Source organism: Martes martes (assembly GCF_963455335.1).
Source record: "Martes martes genome assembly, chromosome: X".
Classification (NCBI taxonomy): Eukaryota; Metazoa; Chordata; class Mammalia; order Carnivora; family Mustelidae; genus Martes; species Martes martes.
Window position 1 is genome coordinate 8,591,116 of NC_137897.1, and position 18,327 is coordinate 8,609,442.

Consider the following 18,327-nt stretch of genomic DNA (forward strand, 5'->3'; position numbering starts at 1 on the left):
TGCCTTGTTAATATTCAAGCACAAGTTCAACCCCCATAGAGCTCCGCGTGGTTATAGCTCTGATTCACGTAGATTGGGAGTTAGTGGCTATGGTCATTAACCCCTAGGCACACCTGCAAGCCCCAGCTACTTCTGGCACTGGAACAACCTTATCCACACGTTCCGTTCCGTGAACTCCATCAGTATCTTTCACCTTTTCATTCTTGGACACCATTCACATTGTGAGGCCTCTGGACACAAGTTTCCTCTAAATCGTCCTTATAGATCCCTTCCTCATCACCCTTTCTGCCTCTTTAAGTCATCATTCCCCTTCACCTGGAACATGGCAAGAGCTTCATCCCTGAGTCACCTTCTCCCCATGCCCCTGACATTTGCTTGTGCTGTGGGCCGAGTGAACCTTTAGAAAAAGAAAGCTGGGGGCGCCTGGGTGGCTCAGTGGGTTAAAGCCTCTGCCTTCGGCTCAGGTCATGATCCCAGGGTCCTGGGATCGAGTCCCGCGTCGGGCTCTCTGCTCAGCAGGGAGCCTGCTTCCCCCTCCCTCTCTCTCTGCCTGCCTCTCTGCCCGTTTGTGATCTCTGTCTGTCAAATAAATAAATAAATAAATAATCTTTTAAAAAAAAAGAAAAAAAGAAAAAGAAAGCTGATAGTCTATGTTGACTAACTGGAATTTAAACAACAAGTTTAAAAAAAAAAAAAAAAGCTTATTATATCAGTCCCCAGCTTAAAGAAGCCATCTCGTGGTCACTGTCATCTGAGATAAGGTACACACTGCTTACATCAATTCAAGATGCACTGTCATCAGTCCCACACTCCGGCTCAGCCTTGTATCCTCTCTGTGCTCTCATATGGCAGAGCACATTTCCAGCAGCCCCCACATGTATCCTGTTCTCTCTGACCCTGTTTCTTTTGGACTTGTTATCTCAACTGCCTGAAATTTCCTTTTTTTTTTTTTCCTTGCACATCTGGTAAACTCTTCCTCCATCCCTAAAGACCAGTTGAAGCATCTGTTTCTTTGTGAATGCCTCCCTGAGTGTGACCTTCCTCACATGTACCGGGGAATGAATTGACCCCTCCCCCTTCATGCCAGCCTATGTTCCCATATACGCTCCTACATGGCACTTTTGTTACAGTTATATTTATCTGTGAATCTGGACCGTGGGCTTCTTGAGGACCGGAAAACTCTTAAGTTCATCATATCCCTGTTGCCTAGCATGCTTCCAGGTATGTAAATGTTTACTGAATGAATGAATGAATGAATGAATATATGAATGAATGAGATCCAGATTTGGCTGGGTGGTTTTGGGAACCTTTATCCTTGCATCTGGCTTCCTTCTGAAAACATTAATGCATTTCTTCTAGATTCTAACCGTGGCAACAAGTGTTCCCTGGCTTTCCTTGTTGTATGATACCCACTAAAAACCCAAGTTGCACCCATACATTTAAATGTGCACCTGTAACTCCATTTGCTTTCCGACACTCGTGATAATTTCTGCCAGCTACTTCTCATTGAGTAATGATTCAACTACTGAAGGGTGGTTCTCATAAGGACTCTTTGCCTCAACTGGGTCTTCCTCACCTGTTCCCGGTCTTCCTTTCCAGCCTTTTCTCTCTCAAGAGCAACTTACCCATCTTGTGTCCTAGTTATGCTTGGAAATGCACTATTCCCTAACCAGCCCCAAAGCATTTCTGCCTATGGAACTGTTTTTGCTGGGGCGTGTGGGTGGCTTAGCCCGTTAAGCGTCCCGACTCTTGATTTTCCTCGGGTTGTGATCTCAGGGTCGTGAGATCAAGCCCCACATCGGGTTCTTCGCTGAGCGTGGAGCTTGCTTAAGATCCTTCCTTTGCCCCCCACTCCTCGGCGTTATAGCCGCCAAACCCTGCCCTGCTAGGTGAAGCGCGCCCATCCAGCAGAACATGAGCCTCTCCACACCACAGTGTAGTCAACTACGAAATGGAGAACTCGATCCTTAATTGTCATTAGCATTGTGGAAATATAGAGAAATGCTATGGGAACATGCTTTGGGGCCTATAAGATAAACACAACATGTATCTTTATTAGGCAGCTGTCCTGGGTAAAACTTTGGGATGCGGACACTCTGAATGTGGGTAATGACTACCATGGACAGAGGCAAAGAATACCTCGGGGCATGGCCCTGGTGGGATTACTGGCTCCCCTTCTCTGGAGCAGCGCTGCCTTGGACAAGATGCTTAGCCTCTGCAGAGAGCCTGTTTTCTGGCATCCGGGCAGAAATAATGAAAAACACCTTGCAGAGTTATTTTAAAGGTTGGAGATGACGAGGGTCAGGCAGCTTGAGGCAGGCCTGGTGCAGTCGGTGTTAAATAGTGAACAGAAGCCGACAGAGCTGGGATGTCTTGAACTCGGCTGCTTTGCAGTGTTCCCTGTCATCTCCTACATGGACCATACCAGCGGGGACACACATCCCAGGCAAGACGCAGTGTTATGGGACTGGGCGAGGCCGGAGAAAGTGTTTGTCACACCCAAGAGGCTAAGTCCTATCCTAGGAGGTTGCTGACCAGGACGAGTGTCAGGTTCCTGCTTTAGAAAACCTGCCTGGCCAATCAGCACCCTCCCAGGTTTCTCCAAGTCACAGGTGAGAACGAATCTCGAGCCTCCCGTCACCTCCTGCAGGAATTCTCAGAACCTCAGGGATGGTGAGCTGAGATAGAAGCTCGAAGACCGTGCAGCCTGCCTGGTTGGGGAAGAGCGATTCCTTATGTTGCAGTGAAATGAGCAACTCCATCACTGGGCTACACACTCTCCTCTGTATCTTCTAGAATGTTCTCCCTCTGGGCTCTGGAGAGAGGCATTAATGATAATAAAAACAATCGTGGTTGAAATGACAACAACAAAGACATATGGGTCAGGGTCATGTGCAATACCTCTCTCATACCTTATCCGTACTTAATCCTGCCACTTGTGACCCAGATTCTGCCCCAGGGGTGAACCTGTGACTGGGTTTGTAGTGAGGACCTTCCTCCAGCAGGACAGCAAGAGTGGATAAGCTTTGATAAACGAGGAATTTTTTTTCAACATCTGGCACCTGGGTTCAAAGTATTTTAATCTTCAGAGCCTCTGTATTTCATCTCTAAATGGAAAATAATAATGCTTAATTCCTAATTTACTTGAAGGGAATACAAGTGCTTTACACTGTCCCTAGCATGCAGTAGGTGTGAAATAAATGCTCACTTGTACCAGTGCTTGGTCTCAGAATGTTGTCAGTTGGCCCCACATAGATCCTGACCATCTCTCATTCCTATCTACACTGGGAACTTGTGTGCAGTAGCCTTTTCATAAAACCAGTCCATGCCACGTGACTCCAGGGAGCCAAGCAACCCGTTTCTCTCTTTCCCCAATTTGTTCCCTCTTTCCGTTAAGGAGAGTCCGTCTTCCCTCCCACCTGCCCCTTCTGAGCTGTCTCTGAATGTTGAAAGGTTGCCATGGACAGCAGTAGGTTTGAAGGCAGATGGGGTAATCTGGGAAGACTTGGAGAGAGTGATTCTTGGAGAGTGGTCTGAGGAAAGAGGATAGGGTGTTATTTGTAGTCAGAGAAGACATTTCGGGCAGTTTTAGGTAAAAGACGTTGAACCAAGCAGATTGCTTAATGTTGGGAACTGGAAGAGTAAGCAGCACCGTGGGAGAAAGCCATGGACTTGGAGATTCCTTCCAGTTTCTGCATCTTCGGGATGAGAACACAAATGGCCAGAGGCATAAGGGGCTCGCTGAGGCCCACTGCCACCCAGCTAGGGCATCCCCTGCTAAATGTCCAAGTTCCAGACGATTCCATAGACTGGCAACCGCCGGCGAGCAGGGATAACTTTGTGTTTGGGTCACTGATGTATCCATATAGCCCCGAAGAGTCTTTGAGGCATAGTAGGGGCTTGTCAAATATTTGTTCCATGTGGTTTTTAAATTCCAGTGGTTTTTAAAGTTGAAATGTAAGTGGGGAGCTGTAAGGGATGTCCTCTCCTGGCAGGCAGAGATTAAGAATCCTACTTGAGATAAGATGCAGTTGGAAATCATTATAGTGTTTTGCGAAGGGAAGTGGTATGATCAACATATTAGCTCAGGACGATGGTTCAAATTGCTTCCGAATAGACCAGAGAGAAAGGAGACAGGAGGCATTCCACTTCTTGGTAGAGAAGCGATTTTTTTCCCCAAGTATGCTGATGAAGTGAATGAACCTGAAGGCCAAGCCATGTGTTGGGTCTTATTATCATCTCACCTGACGGCGTCGAATACATCCGTGGAGTCCAAGATTAGAATTTAATTTCTCTCACTACAAATTGCAACATGCTGACTTTCAGCCCTGCCTTCCAGAATGTTCCATTTAAAACAAGAATTGCTCTTACTGGCCCTTTGCATGCACCTGCCCTAGAGCCTAGAGTGTGGAGTGTCAGTGTCTACCCTTGGGACTGGGCACTTATAGTCGCCTGCGGAAGGCACTCCTGGTGCGTGCTAAAACACAGAAGCACAATGTTGGAAGTGAAGGCAATAGCCGTGTCAACAAGATGGAGAGGATCCTTTTAGCAGAATGACCATAAAAACTATGATTTTACTTTATTTCTGGGCAAGGGTGGGGTAGGGGGATGGAATGCCACAGACACTCTGTAGCCTCCATAGCCACATGCCTAAGTAGATAAAGTTTATTAAAGCAAACGCAATGGCCAAGAAGTACTTCTCTCTATCACTTGCTTCTCTGAAATATTTTTTCTCCCCTTCCTCCCTCAATCCCCATTCTCATCCACCCACTGGGATCTTTTTTTTTTTTTTTTTTTTGGCAGTCTTCAAGGAAAAATAATGAAAAGAAAAAGAAATGGAATTTACATAATACCTTTCTGCCAAGATACTAAAAGCACTTCAACCATCTATAATTTGTCCTCCTCCCAACAATCCCCTGAACAGGCCTGTTATTATTATTACTGTTATTATTTCCATTTTGTGGGCACATCGCTCGCTGCTGAGACTTTTGGCCAACAACACCTCATTTCTTGAACAATGTTCATCCCTCGGCTTCTGTATAAAAAAGGCTTCTACTGCCACCTCCCATTTGCCATTGTGCCACATATTCCATTACAGTCTCTGGCCTTCTGTTTAATTTTATCGTTTAAAAATATATTAAATCCGTGTATTGTGAGCGCACTGCAGGACTGGTGAACAGAAGGTGCTGTAAGCCCTGAAAGAGGGCAGAATCACACGTAAAATTCCTCTGAACTAAGACAGAAAGGGAAAGCAACTGTCAGGGCAAATTGATTTGAATTGCATAACAATGTGACTTATTTTGTAATTTTTTTTTTTTTTAAAGAATCCACTCGGGATGCGAACTATTCTTTCCAACAGCTTCAGCTTAGCAGATGACACTACCTGTCTCCTTCTGATCTCTCCTAGTCTTTCAGGCTCCAAATTTGTATTGGCTTCCAATTTTTTAATGTTTCCAGCTCCCTGAATTTTGCTTGTCATTTTGTACGCTCCATGACAGCATTGCCTCCATGGGAATGACCCTGAAAATGGCATGAGCCACTTCCAAATGGTCTCTTTTAATGGTCCCAACCATCAGTCCCTTCCTTGGCCCGCAACCTAATTTATTTTTACCATGGAGAGATTTTATTCAGCAGACCAGATGTTGACTCTGACATTTCCCCCCTCTTTCTTCACCTCGTACTCATATTCAGCATTCCATCCAATTCTCATTCTTCTCTTTATAGAACATTGGCCCTACTGTTGGTTTAGGGGCCATATTGCTTTATAACAAATAACCACAAGGTCTCAGTGGCTTGTGACAACACACGTTTTCTTTTTTATGACGGCGGTAATATCACATAGCATCAAATTTGCCATTTTCACCACTTTGGCAGGTACAACTCAGAGACATTAATTACACTCAGAGTGTTGTACAGCCATCACTGCTGAATGTTTCCAAATAATTGTGCATCACCCCAAACAGAAACTCCGTACCCATTCAGCAAAGCGTCTCCATCCCCCGTTCCTCCTAGTCCCCCAGTAAACTTTAATCTACCTTCTGGCTCTATGACTCGGCCTAGTCCAGTGATTTCATAGGTGGATTCTTACAATGGTTCTCCTTTTGTGCCTAGAAATAAGCATTTCTTTCTCATGCATCTGAAAACTGGTTGGGGTGGTTCTGCTGATCTTGGCCGAGCTCTCCCAGAAGCTGCAGGTAAGGGGCTGGTCCTCTACACAGGGACCTCATCCTCCTTGGGCCAGGGAGCTGGCTAGAGTACAGTCAGGAGTGGACAAGGGAGAACACCCAAGGCCTCCAAAAATGTGGGCTCTGATCTGGTGTGCTGTCACTCCTTTCCCTCTTCCACTGGCCACAGCAAGTCATGGCCAAACCCAAAGCCTCAGGTCAGGAAAGTAAATGTAACTGTGATCTTTCCGAGCCTCATTTTCTTTTTCTTTTTCTTTTTTTTTTTTTAATTTCTTTTAAGTGTAACAGAATTCATTGTTTATGCACCACACCCAGTGCTCCATGCAACACGTGCCCTCCCTAATACCCACCACCTGGCTCCCCCAACCTCCCACCCCCCTGCCCCTTCAAAACCCTCAGATTGTTTTTCAGAGTCCATAGTCTCTCATGGTTCATCTCCCCTTCCAATTTCCCTCAACTCCCTTCTCCTCTCCATCTCCCCATGTCCTCCATGCTATTTGTTATGCTCCACAAATAAGTGAAACCATATGATAATTGACTCTCTCTGCTTGACTCATTTCACTCAGCATAATCTCCTCCAGTCCCGTCCATATTGATACAAAAGTTGGGTATTCGTCCTTTCTGATGGAGGCATAATACTCCATAGTGTATATGGACCACATCTTCCTTATCCATTCATCCGTTGAAGGGCATCTTGGTTCTTTCCATAGAGCCTCATTTTCTTATTGATAAAAATGGGATAATAGTTTTTCCGATCTTGTAGAGTGTTGTGATTATTACCACAGTTCTCTACATTTGCCATGTGAAATAGCAAACAATATTATTGTTGCTCTTTAAATGTAAAGAGTAGAAAAGCAACCTAATCCAACAAAACTTTACTTTTTTTCAAATTATTTTTTAAAAGATTTTATTTATTTATTTGACAGAGATCACAAGTAGGCAGAGAGGGGGTGGGAGGCAGGCTTCCTGCTGAGCAGAGAGCCCGATTCGGGGCTCGATCCCAGGACCCTGGGATCATGACCTGAGCTGAAGGCAGAGGCTTTAACCCACTGAGCCACCCAGGCGCCCTCCAATTATTTTTTTAAACCTTTTTGTTGAGGAGTGGAAGTTAAAGTTAGAAGAGGATCCTGGACGGCTTCATGGAAATTCAGAATGAGATTTAGAATTGCACACTAAGGCCAATTGGAATTTGATGAACTAATCACAATCTTTCTCTCCACTGGTTTTCTTATTTGCTTTTAGCAGTAGAACCCTTTCTTCAACAGACAACTAACCCACAATCCAATGGGTAAAGCCCTGGAGAGTCTCTGAGTGAAAATGTGCAACAGGGGACGCCTGGGTGGCTCAGTTGCTTAAGCGTTTAGTTCAGGTCATGATCCCTGGTCCTGGGATGGAGCCTGCTTCTCCCTCTCCCTCTGCCCCTTTCCCTGCTTGTGTGATCCCTCTCTCTCAAATAAATGAATAAAAACTCTTGAAAATTAATTTTAAAAAAGGAGAAAATGAACAGCATGTCCAAGACTCTTCCTACTGGCCTGTGTCCTTGTCTCAGAAGGGTTGCATGGAGCACAGCTGGAAATCTGTGGGCTTCCCAATGATGTTGATACAGTTTGGTTTAGTTGGGATGAGTTGAATATTGTACACGCATACCTTTTTGCACCCCTCTCTAGGATGACGGAGCTTTAACTGTGTATGAGTAAGTTTAAGACATTCTTGGCACTTAGTCAGACACCAAGAAGAGTAAAAGAACAAGGTCCAAGGAAAGATAGTAGAGTTCGTCGTATTAAAGAGGTATCCACGTCACAGGACCATGAAGGAATGGCATAGTCAAATAAAACACCATCTTTACCTGAACACCTGCATGCGCCATGACCTATCAGCCCCACTCCTAGGTACATGCCAAACAGAACTGTGTACGCTCATTCACCAGAAGACATCTTTGAGAATAATAATAGCAGTCCCAGCTTACAGCTCCAGTTTGAAAACCACCCAAATGTCCATCAGTTAGTAAACCATCCTATGGTGTTAGAAGTCAAGATAAGGAACGGGGTACCTGGGTGGCGCAGTCGGTTAAGTGTTGGACTCTTGGTTTAGGGTCAGGTTATGTTCTCAAGGTCATGAGACAGAGCCTCGCAGCAGGCTCTGTGCTGGGCGTGGAGCCTGTTTAAGATTCTCTCCCTCTCTGCCTCTGCCCCCTCCTGCTCTATCCTCTCTTTCTCTTTAAAAAAAAAAAATACGAAGGGAGGAAGGAAGGAAGAACAGAAAGAGAGAAAGAATAGAAGAACGAACTCAGGGTAGTGATTATTCCCAAGGGTTATGTTTGATATAGCCCAAGGTCTCTGGGTCTGGGCACTACTGACAGTTTGGGCTGAAAATTCTTTGTCTTCTGAGACATGAGTGCCCTGTGGGACACTGAGCAGTGGCCCTATCCTCTACCTACTAGATGCCAGTAGTTTCCCCATTGTTGTGATAACCATAAATGTCTCCAGTCATTGCCAAATGCCCTCTGTGGGGCAGAATCATTCCCTATTGAGAACCATCGATGTATCTCAAATGCTGGGCACTACAAGATACCCAGTAAATACCTATTAAAGGATTGAATGAGGTGAGAGCTATTTAGTGTCACACGTGTGTGTGAAACAATTTAATTTTTATCTCAAGGGCTCCTGCTGTCCTTTACGAATCTTAAATCTAAGTACCGGTTTCATCCATTAGTTAAAGGTAAGTGGTTCAAAGGCGAAAGACAACATTCATTCAGCTGAAAATAAATTAAATAGACAAAAAATTTAGGTCAGGCCAAAAACAAACATCACATGCAAATAAAACACTCTTGACAGCGGTTTCCACATTCTGAGCACCTAACCTGAAATTTCACCACAAAGGTTTAAAAAGTACAATAAAATAAAGTGCTTCAAATTAGCTCATTTCATTTAAATGTTAATTTTGATAATCACTGCATCATTTATGTGATTTTAACCTAATGACCTAATATTCTCCACAAAGAAAAGCCCAGCCTAAGCCTTAAATACTTTCATTAAAATGTGAATTAGATTTTGCAAAGAACTGTGGCTTCTCCCTAGGTTTATATTTCTAGTCCTTGGCTGTACATAAGTATTTAATTCTAAACCTAAAATGACAATGTACTTTAATCCTTGCTCTGCAAAGTTCAAATATCTACCCAACAATGTGCCAGTGGTGCCCGCAAAACTCTTCTTTGTAGTGAAATACTTTTAGTCCACGACTCAGAATTTATTACTTCTTTTTCCTCCACCCCGGTCTCCAAAGTGTGTAATTGTTGTACTTGTGTTCTACTCACTTCCAGCATTTAGAGCATCCTTGTCGCCATTTCCACCTTGGCGTATGGGACTGACATTTTGTATTTAAATGTGAGTCTGTGTCACGGTATTCTGGGGAGCCATTAAATTGGACACTGTCTTTTCTTTGAGAAGGGAGATATGTTCTATTTCAAGATCATTTGACCCCTTTGATGACTGCCTTTTAAAAACATAGGTTTTCTTCTTTTTTTAAGATTATTTATTTATTTATTTATTTATCGAGCGTGAGTGAGAAAGCGCATGCATGAGAAAGTGGGCGGGGGGGGGGGGTGGAGGTGGGAGGGGGCAGAGGGAGAGAATCCCAAGCTGACTCTGTACTGAGTGCATAGGCCACTGTGGGGCTCCGTCTCACAACCCCTGAGGTCATGACCTGAGCTGAAACCGAGAGTCAGACACCTAACTGGCTGAGCCACCCAGGTGCCCCTAAAAACATAGTTTTCAAAGTCTTTATGGACAGATGACGGTTCAGTTTTCTATTGCTGCATAACAAGCTTAAGGGCTTAATTAAGGGCTTAATAAAATAATGAAATAATTCCTTACCTGTCATAACTCTGCGGTGGACTCATCCGCAGAGTTCTACCTGGTATCTTCACGTGGCTGCTGTTAAGGGCCAACCAGAGCTGTAACCGCATACAGGCTTGTTTGGGCTGGACATCCCAGGTGGCCCCTTCATTCCTGCATTGTTGCCTGGACCTGGGCAGCCGACACAGGTGCGGCTGGCCAAGCAGGTCCCCCTCTCTCCACGGTGCTTCTCCGTATGGCCAGCCTTCTCACAACACGGTGGTCTCAGGGTTGTGGGCCTTCTCACCTGGTGGCTGGCTTCTCAGTGAGCTTTCTAAGATAGCCATGGAATGAGTCTCTGCAAGGCTTCCTCCAATTCTTCTAACCAAGGCCTGGGAGTCATGCAGTGTCCCTTCCCCACTATTTCTGTTTGTCAAAAGTAAGTCACGAAAGTAGCCCAGATTCAAGGGGAAGAGACGACACAAGGTCTAGCCACCAAAAGCTGTGGTTCATTGACGTCCATCTCTGGGGCCTCTGTAGCTCAGATGGGAAAAGATGAGCAGCTCAATCATCCGGTTTTTCAGTCTTTAACCTACTGCTCAGTAAGGATCTTGTCTTAAATTCTCTTCATTTTCCCCATTGGCCACCAACCTGGTGGGGTTTTTTTAAAAGCTCAACAGTATAACCCCTATCTCAAGGGTAAAATGGTCCTGGGAGAGACACCGTGGAATTAGTAGCAGCCAAGTCGGTGCTCCCGGACAAGTGAATTCTTTGATCCTTCTCTTCTATCTTTGCTGCCCTCATGACTATGGTGGCTTCATTATGTACATTTTCTTTGCCAGCATCCCCTGACCATAACTGAGAAATGACAAATAATCCCATTCTTTGCAGTTATCGAAGTAAAGACACGGTTCAGCAACAATGCGTAGAGCGTTAATGTTTCCTAATGTCTGTGACAGATCACACTTAGCCTTAATGTGTTGATCTGGTTTGAATGCTTAGTCATTTGCTAGCTGTTTCCATTCTCTTCCAGCTAATGGCTTCAGTACATGTTAGGAATCGATACAATGGATAATTAGTGTCTCTCTCCAGAGTGTTGGAAAGGTCAACTAGATGAAGCATTAAACCGCCAATCTAAGTAGTCCTGTGGCAACTTTTCTAAAAGTGAAGGGCAGCATTACTTCCTTCAGCTTTGCCAGCAATTGACTAGGTGGACCATGTTATGGCTGGTTCTCAGATCATAAAAATCTTAATGTTCTTTTCACATCTCCGGGTTCAGATAGAAAGAAGAAATAGAAAGGAAGCCGCTGGGATACCAACATCCTAGGATTGCAGAAAGGCTCTTCTGAGCGAGGAGTCGCTGGAGAAATGCTGTTATAATCATTTCTGATTTCCTTCATCAGCGGCTGTCCACCAGCAGAGAGTTTAAGGGCTGAGGTGCACACATGAGCTTGCAGAAAAAAGCGTTTTGCTAATCTCGCCAAAGAACGCTGAAGTGCAAGAAGAAGAAAGAATCTGATGTGTGTGTGCATTTACCTTACAAGTGAGAGTTCCAATGCCCTTTTCTCTCTGCCTCAGCACCTTTCCTTTCAATTAAAAATACTGCACATCAGTCCCTCGCATCATGTTAAAATGTCGTGTTACAGTTTATCAAATCATTTCATAGGTAGCCTTACATTTCCTCTTTATTTTGCCTGCCCATAGCCAGAACTGTCAGCCGTCATGGATTAATTCTTTACTTCATTTTTGAAGTCTAAAACTTTACAGTTAGTTAACTTGTTTGGACTTTTTTTTGGGGGGGGGAACTCTTGAATTTTGACATAAAGTATCTTGCTACATATTTTAGTTATTTGGGCTTGGTTTTGTTTCATTTTCCCCATCGCTACGGAAATCTCAGTGCTCTTCACAGCTCTGTTACATCGGTCTCAATTTCTGAGTTGATCGAGGGATCTATTTCTTTGGTGCAGAAGGAAATATACAATAGGGCATGCCAACATTCCTACATATGGCGACAGTAAATTCGTGTAAATATGAAATGACAAAGGCAGTTGAGGAAAGATGCCAAGCTATGCTGCTCTAAAAAAAAGACCACATCAGCTTTAGCTGCATTGTTGGAAGAGATTTTAACGCTGAAAGCCTCATTAGAATCCTAGCTATCCCTCAGGTCACTTTGCTTGCTGCAGCAGAAATCCCAGCCAGTGAAATTTACAAATGGGATGTGTTGCCAAAGCGTGACCTGTGACCACTGATGCCAGATATCCCAGACGTGTTTCAAGGGATCCCATCAAAAAGGGATAAGACACTTGTGGAAGAATCAAAGGCAAATTTGATAGGAGCAGTTTAGGGGAGGGCAGACTCTATTTTCCACCACAGGTCAGCACTGTGATTCAGGGATTTAAATGATGTTTTTAACAAACTCAACTATTTCAAAACTATTGCTACTGCCCTTTGAAACTATTCTTTAAAAGTAGAAGATTCACTTGGAATTTATTATGAAATAATACTTCTCTACACATGCCCCTAACTGTAAAAATTTTTAACATTCTTAGCTGTTTCAGACCTCCATAAAAGGAAGTTATCTGCTTTACTAGAATGTGGCATCTTCCATTCTCCATTCTAATCTTTCTGTTGAAGCAATTTTAAAATGGCTTAGATTTTCCCAACCCCCAGCCAGGATCTTGGGGTTAGGAATTCTAAAAGATCTAAAACATTATGAAGTTAATTGTCTGGCAGGTTATAATGAAATAATTATAGGTGAGAAAAACAGAAGAAAAGCACATTTCCAGTCTGGATGGCAAATAACATACTGTAATATTTTATTTCAATTTAAATAACTTCATCTTTCATTAATCGGTAAAGTTAAAATCAAGCTAGGTTGTGTTTCAGGCACTTTACAGAGAGTTACTTCAAGCACAAAAGCTTCTTAAGATTTTATTTATTTGCAAGAGAGTGAGAAAGAGCACAAGGTGGGTGGGTAGAGGGAGTGGGAGAAGTAGGCTCCCTAGGGAGCCCAATGCAGGAGTAGATCCCAGGATTCAGGGATCATAACCTGAGCTGAACACAGATGCTTAACCAACTAGCCACCCAGGCATTCCAGACACAAAAACTTTAAATGCCATCAATGTAATAGACATATTTTGAAAAATGTTTCCCATTTTTTAAATTAACTAAGTGTACTGAACAATGCTTTTTTGCTGATATTTCTTACCATGAAAAAAAAATCTCATGTGAGATGAATTCATGGGCAGAGACCACTTTTGGATACTTACAGTTACTTGGTTATGAATCCTTCTGTTAGTGTGGCGGACAGAATCTAACATGGGCCCAATAATCCTCACTTCTGGATATGCGTAGTTTTGTGCATTCCACTCTCTTTTAGTATGGGTGGGATCTTTGATGTGCTTCTCACCAATAGAATACGGCAAAGGTGATGGGATGTCACGTCTGTGATTATATTATACAACGTCGTAACTTCCATCTTGCCAGCAAACTCTCCTTTGCTGGTTTTGCTGAAGCAAGTTACCATGTCGGAGGGGCCCGTGTGGCAAGGAACGAAGGGTGACCTCTAGCCAACTGCAAGCAAGGAACAGAGGTCCTTGGTCCAATATCTCAAAAAAGAATTTAATCCTGCCCCAAACCACAGAAGTGTGCTTGGAAGTGGGTCCTTCCCAATTGAGATTTCGGATGAGACCTCAGCCCTGGGCATCACTTTGATGACAGTCTTGTGAGAAAAAAAAAATTCTTTTTAAGATTTTATTTATTTATTTGAGAAAGCGAGAGTGAGCAAATGGGAGTGGGGAAGCAGGGGTGAGAGAGAAGCAGACTTCCCATTGAGCAGGGAGCCCGATGCAGGGCTTGATCCCAGGACCCTGGGATCCTGACCTGAGCCAAAGGCAGACGCTTAACCAACTGAGCCACCCAGCCAGCCACCAAAGATGTGCACAGCCTAAGCCCTAGAGCCTGTGACTGTACCTGTGATTCCATTAAGAATGGGGTGATTGTCCTGGATTATCCAGGTGGACCCAATGTCATCAGAAGGGTCTTTATAACTGAAAGAAGGCAAGAGAGGCCATGAGTCAAGGAATACAGGAAGGCTCTAGAAGCTAGAAAGTTTCCCAGAATGAGTGCAGCCCAGCTGACACCTTGACTTTAGCCCAGTGAGGCCCATTTCAGACTTTGGACCTCCATTCTTTAAAAGATAATAAATTTGTGTTGTTTTAAGCCACTAAGTCCGTGGTTATTTATCACAGCAGCGATACGGAGCTAATCCCATTTCCGTGGTTATTTGCTTAGTGTCTGAGATGCTTAACGAGTTGCATCTCTAGGCATTTGTCTGCTCCTAACAGACCGCACCAGAGCTGGGAATATCTGCTTCCCTTTCCAGAAGTAAACAAATGAATATGAGGCCACTGGGCATCGCTCTGGAGGAAATTAGCATTTTCCCCACAGCCTTGTGTGCCCATCCCGCCTCCTGCCTGCCCCAGTGCCTCCTGTCCCTCCCTGTTGTGTTTTCCTTTGTATTGTTTTTTCCTTAGAGCTCTGAGCCCTCAGTCAAGGATTGTTTGGACTCAAAGAACCCTATCTACTCAAGTCAGTTGGAGGAAAGAGAAGTTGGAGAGGAGTGTAGCCAACGGGTCTCAGAGTGGAATCTTCCAGCAACTGTGGCTCTTCCTCCCCACTGCCCATTCACGACAGCTCGCCAGAGCCCGCTCTTCCTTAGCCCTCCACAAAGCCTGAGGCAGGCCCCATCCGTGTCTCAAGCAGGTTTAAGGAAATTCTCCAGTGTCTTGTACACTCGTAATCACAACAGCTTGTAATTGGTAGTTGAAACATTCAGTTGTCACGTAAGAATCGAAACTCCCAGCTCCACAAACGCCTTCCTCGCCCCTGTTTTGCGCCCGGGATGCCTGCAGTGGGCTAAGGGGCATTCCTTAACCTTCTTCTCTAGCTTTGGCTCCTTCCATATAGAAATGGGACCAGGACAGTGAAGTAAAAAGCAGGAGAGTCCTCACTTGATTGGCACCAATGTCACCTGGCATTGGTGCCCTCTTATCTACGGAGGATAATGCACATTGACTTTTGGGCTCCTGGGTGGCTCAGTCAGTTAAGCAGCTGCCTTCGGCTCAGGTGATGAACTCCGGGTCCTGGGATCGAACCCCATGTCAGGCTCCCTGCTCAGTGGGGAGTCTGCCTCTCCCTCTGCCCCTCCCCCTGCTCTTGCTCACGGTCTCTCTCAGATAAATAAATAGTGCCTTAAAAAAAAAAAAAAAGGTTGACTCTTTCCCTTGTGGACATGTTTGTGGATTCCTGGAAGACTTCTCTGTCGTGTGGCTCCAACCGCAGCACCCGGAGTCCGAGAGAACCCAGAGGCTGGCTCTGTCCGTGCACCTCAGCGCCCGCCGTCTTTCTGTCCAGGCGCTGTGACGCCCAGAGCGGCTCAGATGCGCCAGACGCATCTGGTACCAGACGCAGATGGTACCCCCGGGTACCATTTCTACTGCGTCTTCCACGTATTGGCCCCAGGAATCGCATCCTGTAGGCCCGCCTCAGTGGAAGGGTAGGAATTTTGAAAAGATCTCTATTCTTAGGGGTTATGTTGCTTCCACCAAACTCTCCCGGTTGCCTTTTGTTGTTGTTTTTAATTAAGTAATGAGTCCGGCTCCCAGGCGCATACAATGTTAAAGGCCCGAAACTCTGGCTTTCAGTACCTCCTTCAGAGGTCTGCGGCACCTTGCTTTGGTGCACAAAGATGAGCGACGTCTTTTGACGCAAGGCCTCGGCTGGCTCCCCCTCGGCCGTCGTGGCCTCCCGTAACTCATGAGCCCAGAGGGCGTCCTTGTTGCTGCTGCTGCTGTCGTTTCACCGCCGACAGGACTGAGTGAGGAACCCTACGGGACCCAAAGCGCTATGGAGTTCATTCTTCATGTCTGACAGGGGATAATTAAGTACTTGTAGATGAAAGGACGCGGAAATGAAAGGCCGTTCCCAGAGCCGATAATAGTTCGATTGAGATTTTCCTATCAATTGTTTTCTTTCTAATAAGACGGTGGGAGCCAGAACTGCACAGGGGAGGACTCGCCCCTGTCACCGCCCCTCCTGCTCAGCCATGACTGACCCTCAGCTCCGTGTTGGGAGTCTGGGGTGTCTTAGTTCCGGTCCTGCAGAGAGGAAATCTGATTGGCTCTCTCCAACCTCAGGGTCCAATCAGCTGTGCCCAGAGCACGGATCCCTGGGCCCAACGGCTCCCGAGGCCCCTGAGGGCGGGCCTTGGGCAGGGCACGCCCACTACCGCGGTGGCCGTGTGCACAAAGGCTTGGGTCAACTGGATCCCTTCTCTCATCTGCTGGGCGTTCCTTGGTCCCTTCAAACAAGAGGAACTCGAGTGAGAGCTGAGAAGCAATACTTGTGTTGCCTTCTGAGTGTTCCTCTCACGCAGACACCTGTATGGAAACAGTGGGGGCTGGGCGATGGGGTTACGTCCCCTGCCTTGGGACGGCCCCAAAAGAGCTGGGCAGCGGGTCCTCCACTGTCTTGGTGAGCAAATGAGGGATTACTTCAAAAACCTCCACGAGCCACCTCCCCTTCAGCAGTTCGCGAGTTTGCTCACATACGTCTACCCCACACTTCTTCATCCTCTTCCAAATTGTGAGTTCTTTATGAAACCAAACGTGCAGACAGTGGACTTCATCGAACGCGTCCGTTCAGGCTAGAAAGCATCATCAGAGACCCACGGAAGGCCCCTCTCCTCTGATGTTGCTTATTTATATTCACGCCTGCCCCCTCTCTCTCGCCCGACAGAGATCCCTTCGAACGTGTTTAGTGTGTCCTTTAGTGTGTGCGTGTGTTTTGCGCTTTTGCCAATGGTATTGCGTTGCGCACCGGGTCCGGTTTCTTGCCCTGCGTTTGAAGCGCCATCGCCGGAGTTACCAAGCGCAGCTAAGCTCCTGCCTCTTCTCGCCCTCTCCTTCGGTGCTGGGCATCCACGCACGTCCGTGGCCACTCTCCTGTGGCTGGAGCCCCAACTGTTCTCTAGCCTTTCACTACCACCCTCCCACAACATCCCCAACTCCCCCAGCCCTTAAAGGCCAGCGGCAGAATTTCTTTGGGACCTAAACCAGAGTGGTAAGGCTGAGGTCATAGTGCATGTGACACTGAGGTTTGCCTAGTGATGCCACAAAGCCTGGCGGGAGGGCTGCCCCGTCCACACAGCCAGCCGCGACGCGCGATCACTCCCCGTATCTGCCGCACTCCGCTGTGGGCGTGCGGTGGCTCTGTTTCTCCATCTAATGGCGATTCTGGCTGCCGTACTTGGTGCTGGAGCTTTCCACCCACCCTTGGCAACTGGGAACTCGTGGGAGCCCACGGGCGGGGCGGCCGGTCCTCCAGCTTTACCATCATCTGAAATGGTCTGATACTTCTTCAAGTTTCTTGACTTCTACTCCTCCCTTCTCTGCTGTTTTTTGCTCTCCTCCCCCACAGCAGTCCCCACCTCCCAGCCCCCACCCAGCGCTGCCGTGGCCAGTGGCCCGAACTCGCGTGGCGGGGAGGGTGCCGACCACAGCGCAAAGATTGCTGGAAATACCATCTGCCGTGGCTTCTTCCAGGGAACAGCCTTGCCACAGATTCCCTTTACTTTATTCATGTGGACAGTAAATCACAAAAGCAGGTCATTCATTAAAACCTAAAGTAGGAAGTCCGCATCTCCTCCACAAAGTGGCAACAGACCTTCCTTGTACTCCGGATGGAAAGGGAAGGAAGGAAAACTGTTACACCCACAGCATGATTTTCCCTGAGGAGTTGAGTTATTTATCAGAATTGGGTTATTTGGGGGAAATTAAATAAACCATGGTATTGCCTTGTTCTGCTTTCTGCTACAAGGTATCCCTTGTCAGGAACACTGTTTCCCAGCAAGCGCCGGTCTGAAATAGCTCGCACCCCAACATCCTGAGCATTGTCACCATGGACCCAGGGGGCCTCCCGGCATGGGGAAGTGATGTTTGCGGGGTGCTGTTTGCACACAAGAAACCCACACTGACACTTCGCTTTTGTGCTGCTGACCCTGAGCAGATAATGATGTTATGAATTTTTTAAAAATCGATTCCCTTTCTAGAAAATTAAAATCAAAGGGGGAGAATCAATGTGGAGGGTAGCAGTAAGTACAGAGACTGATGGAGTCCAGGCTTCTGCAACAGTCCTTCCCTGGGCGAGTGTTATTTCAAAGCCCTGCTGTTTGGCATCACAGATGATAACGCCCAACATAAACCGCATGGGAAGCTTTCAATCAGGCTGTTTGTTACACTGGGTGAACA

At 46.1% G+C, this 18,327-nt stretch overlaps 1 protein-coding gene across 1 annotated transcript in view; it reads left to right on the top strand.

Moving 5' to 3' along the window:
* Positions 1 to 18,327, top strand: part of FRMPD4 (FERM and PDZ domain containing 4) — a 793,238-nt gene that overhangs the window by 731,410 nt on the left and 43,501 nt on the right. The gene's annotated exons all lie outside the window — the stretch shown is intronic.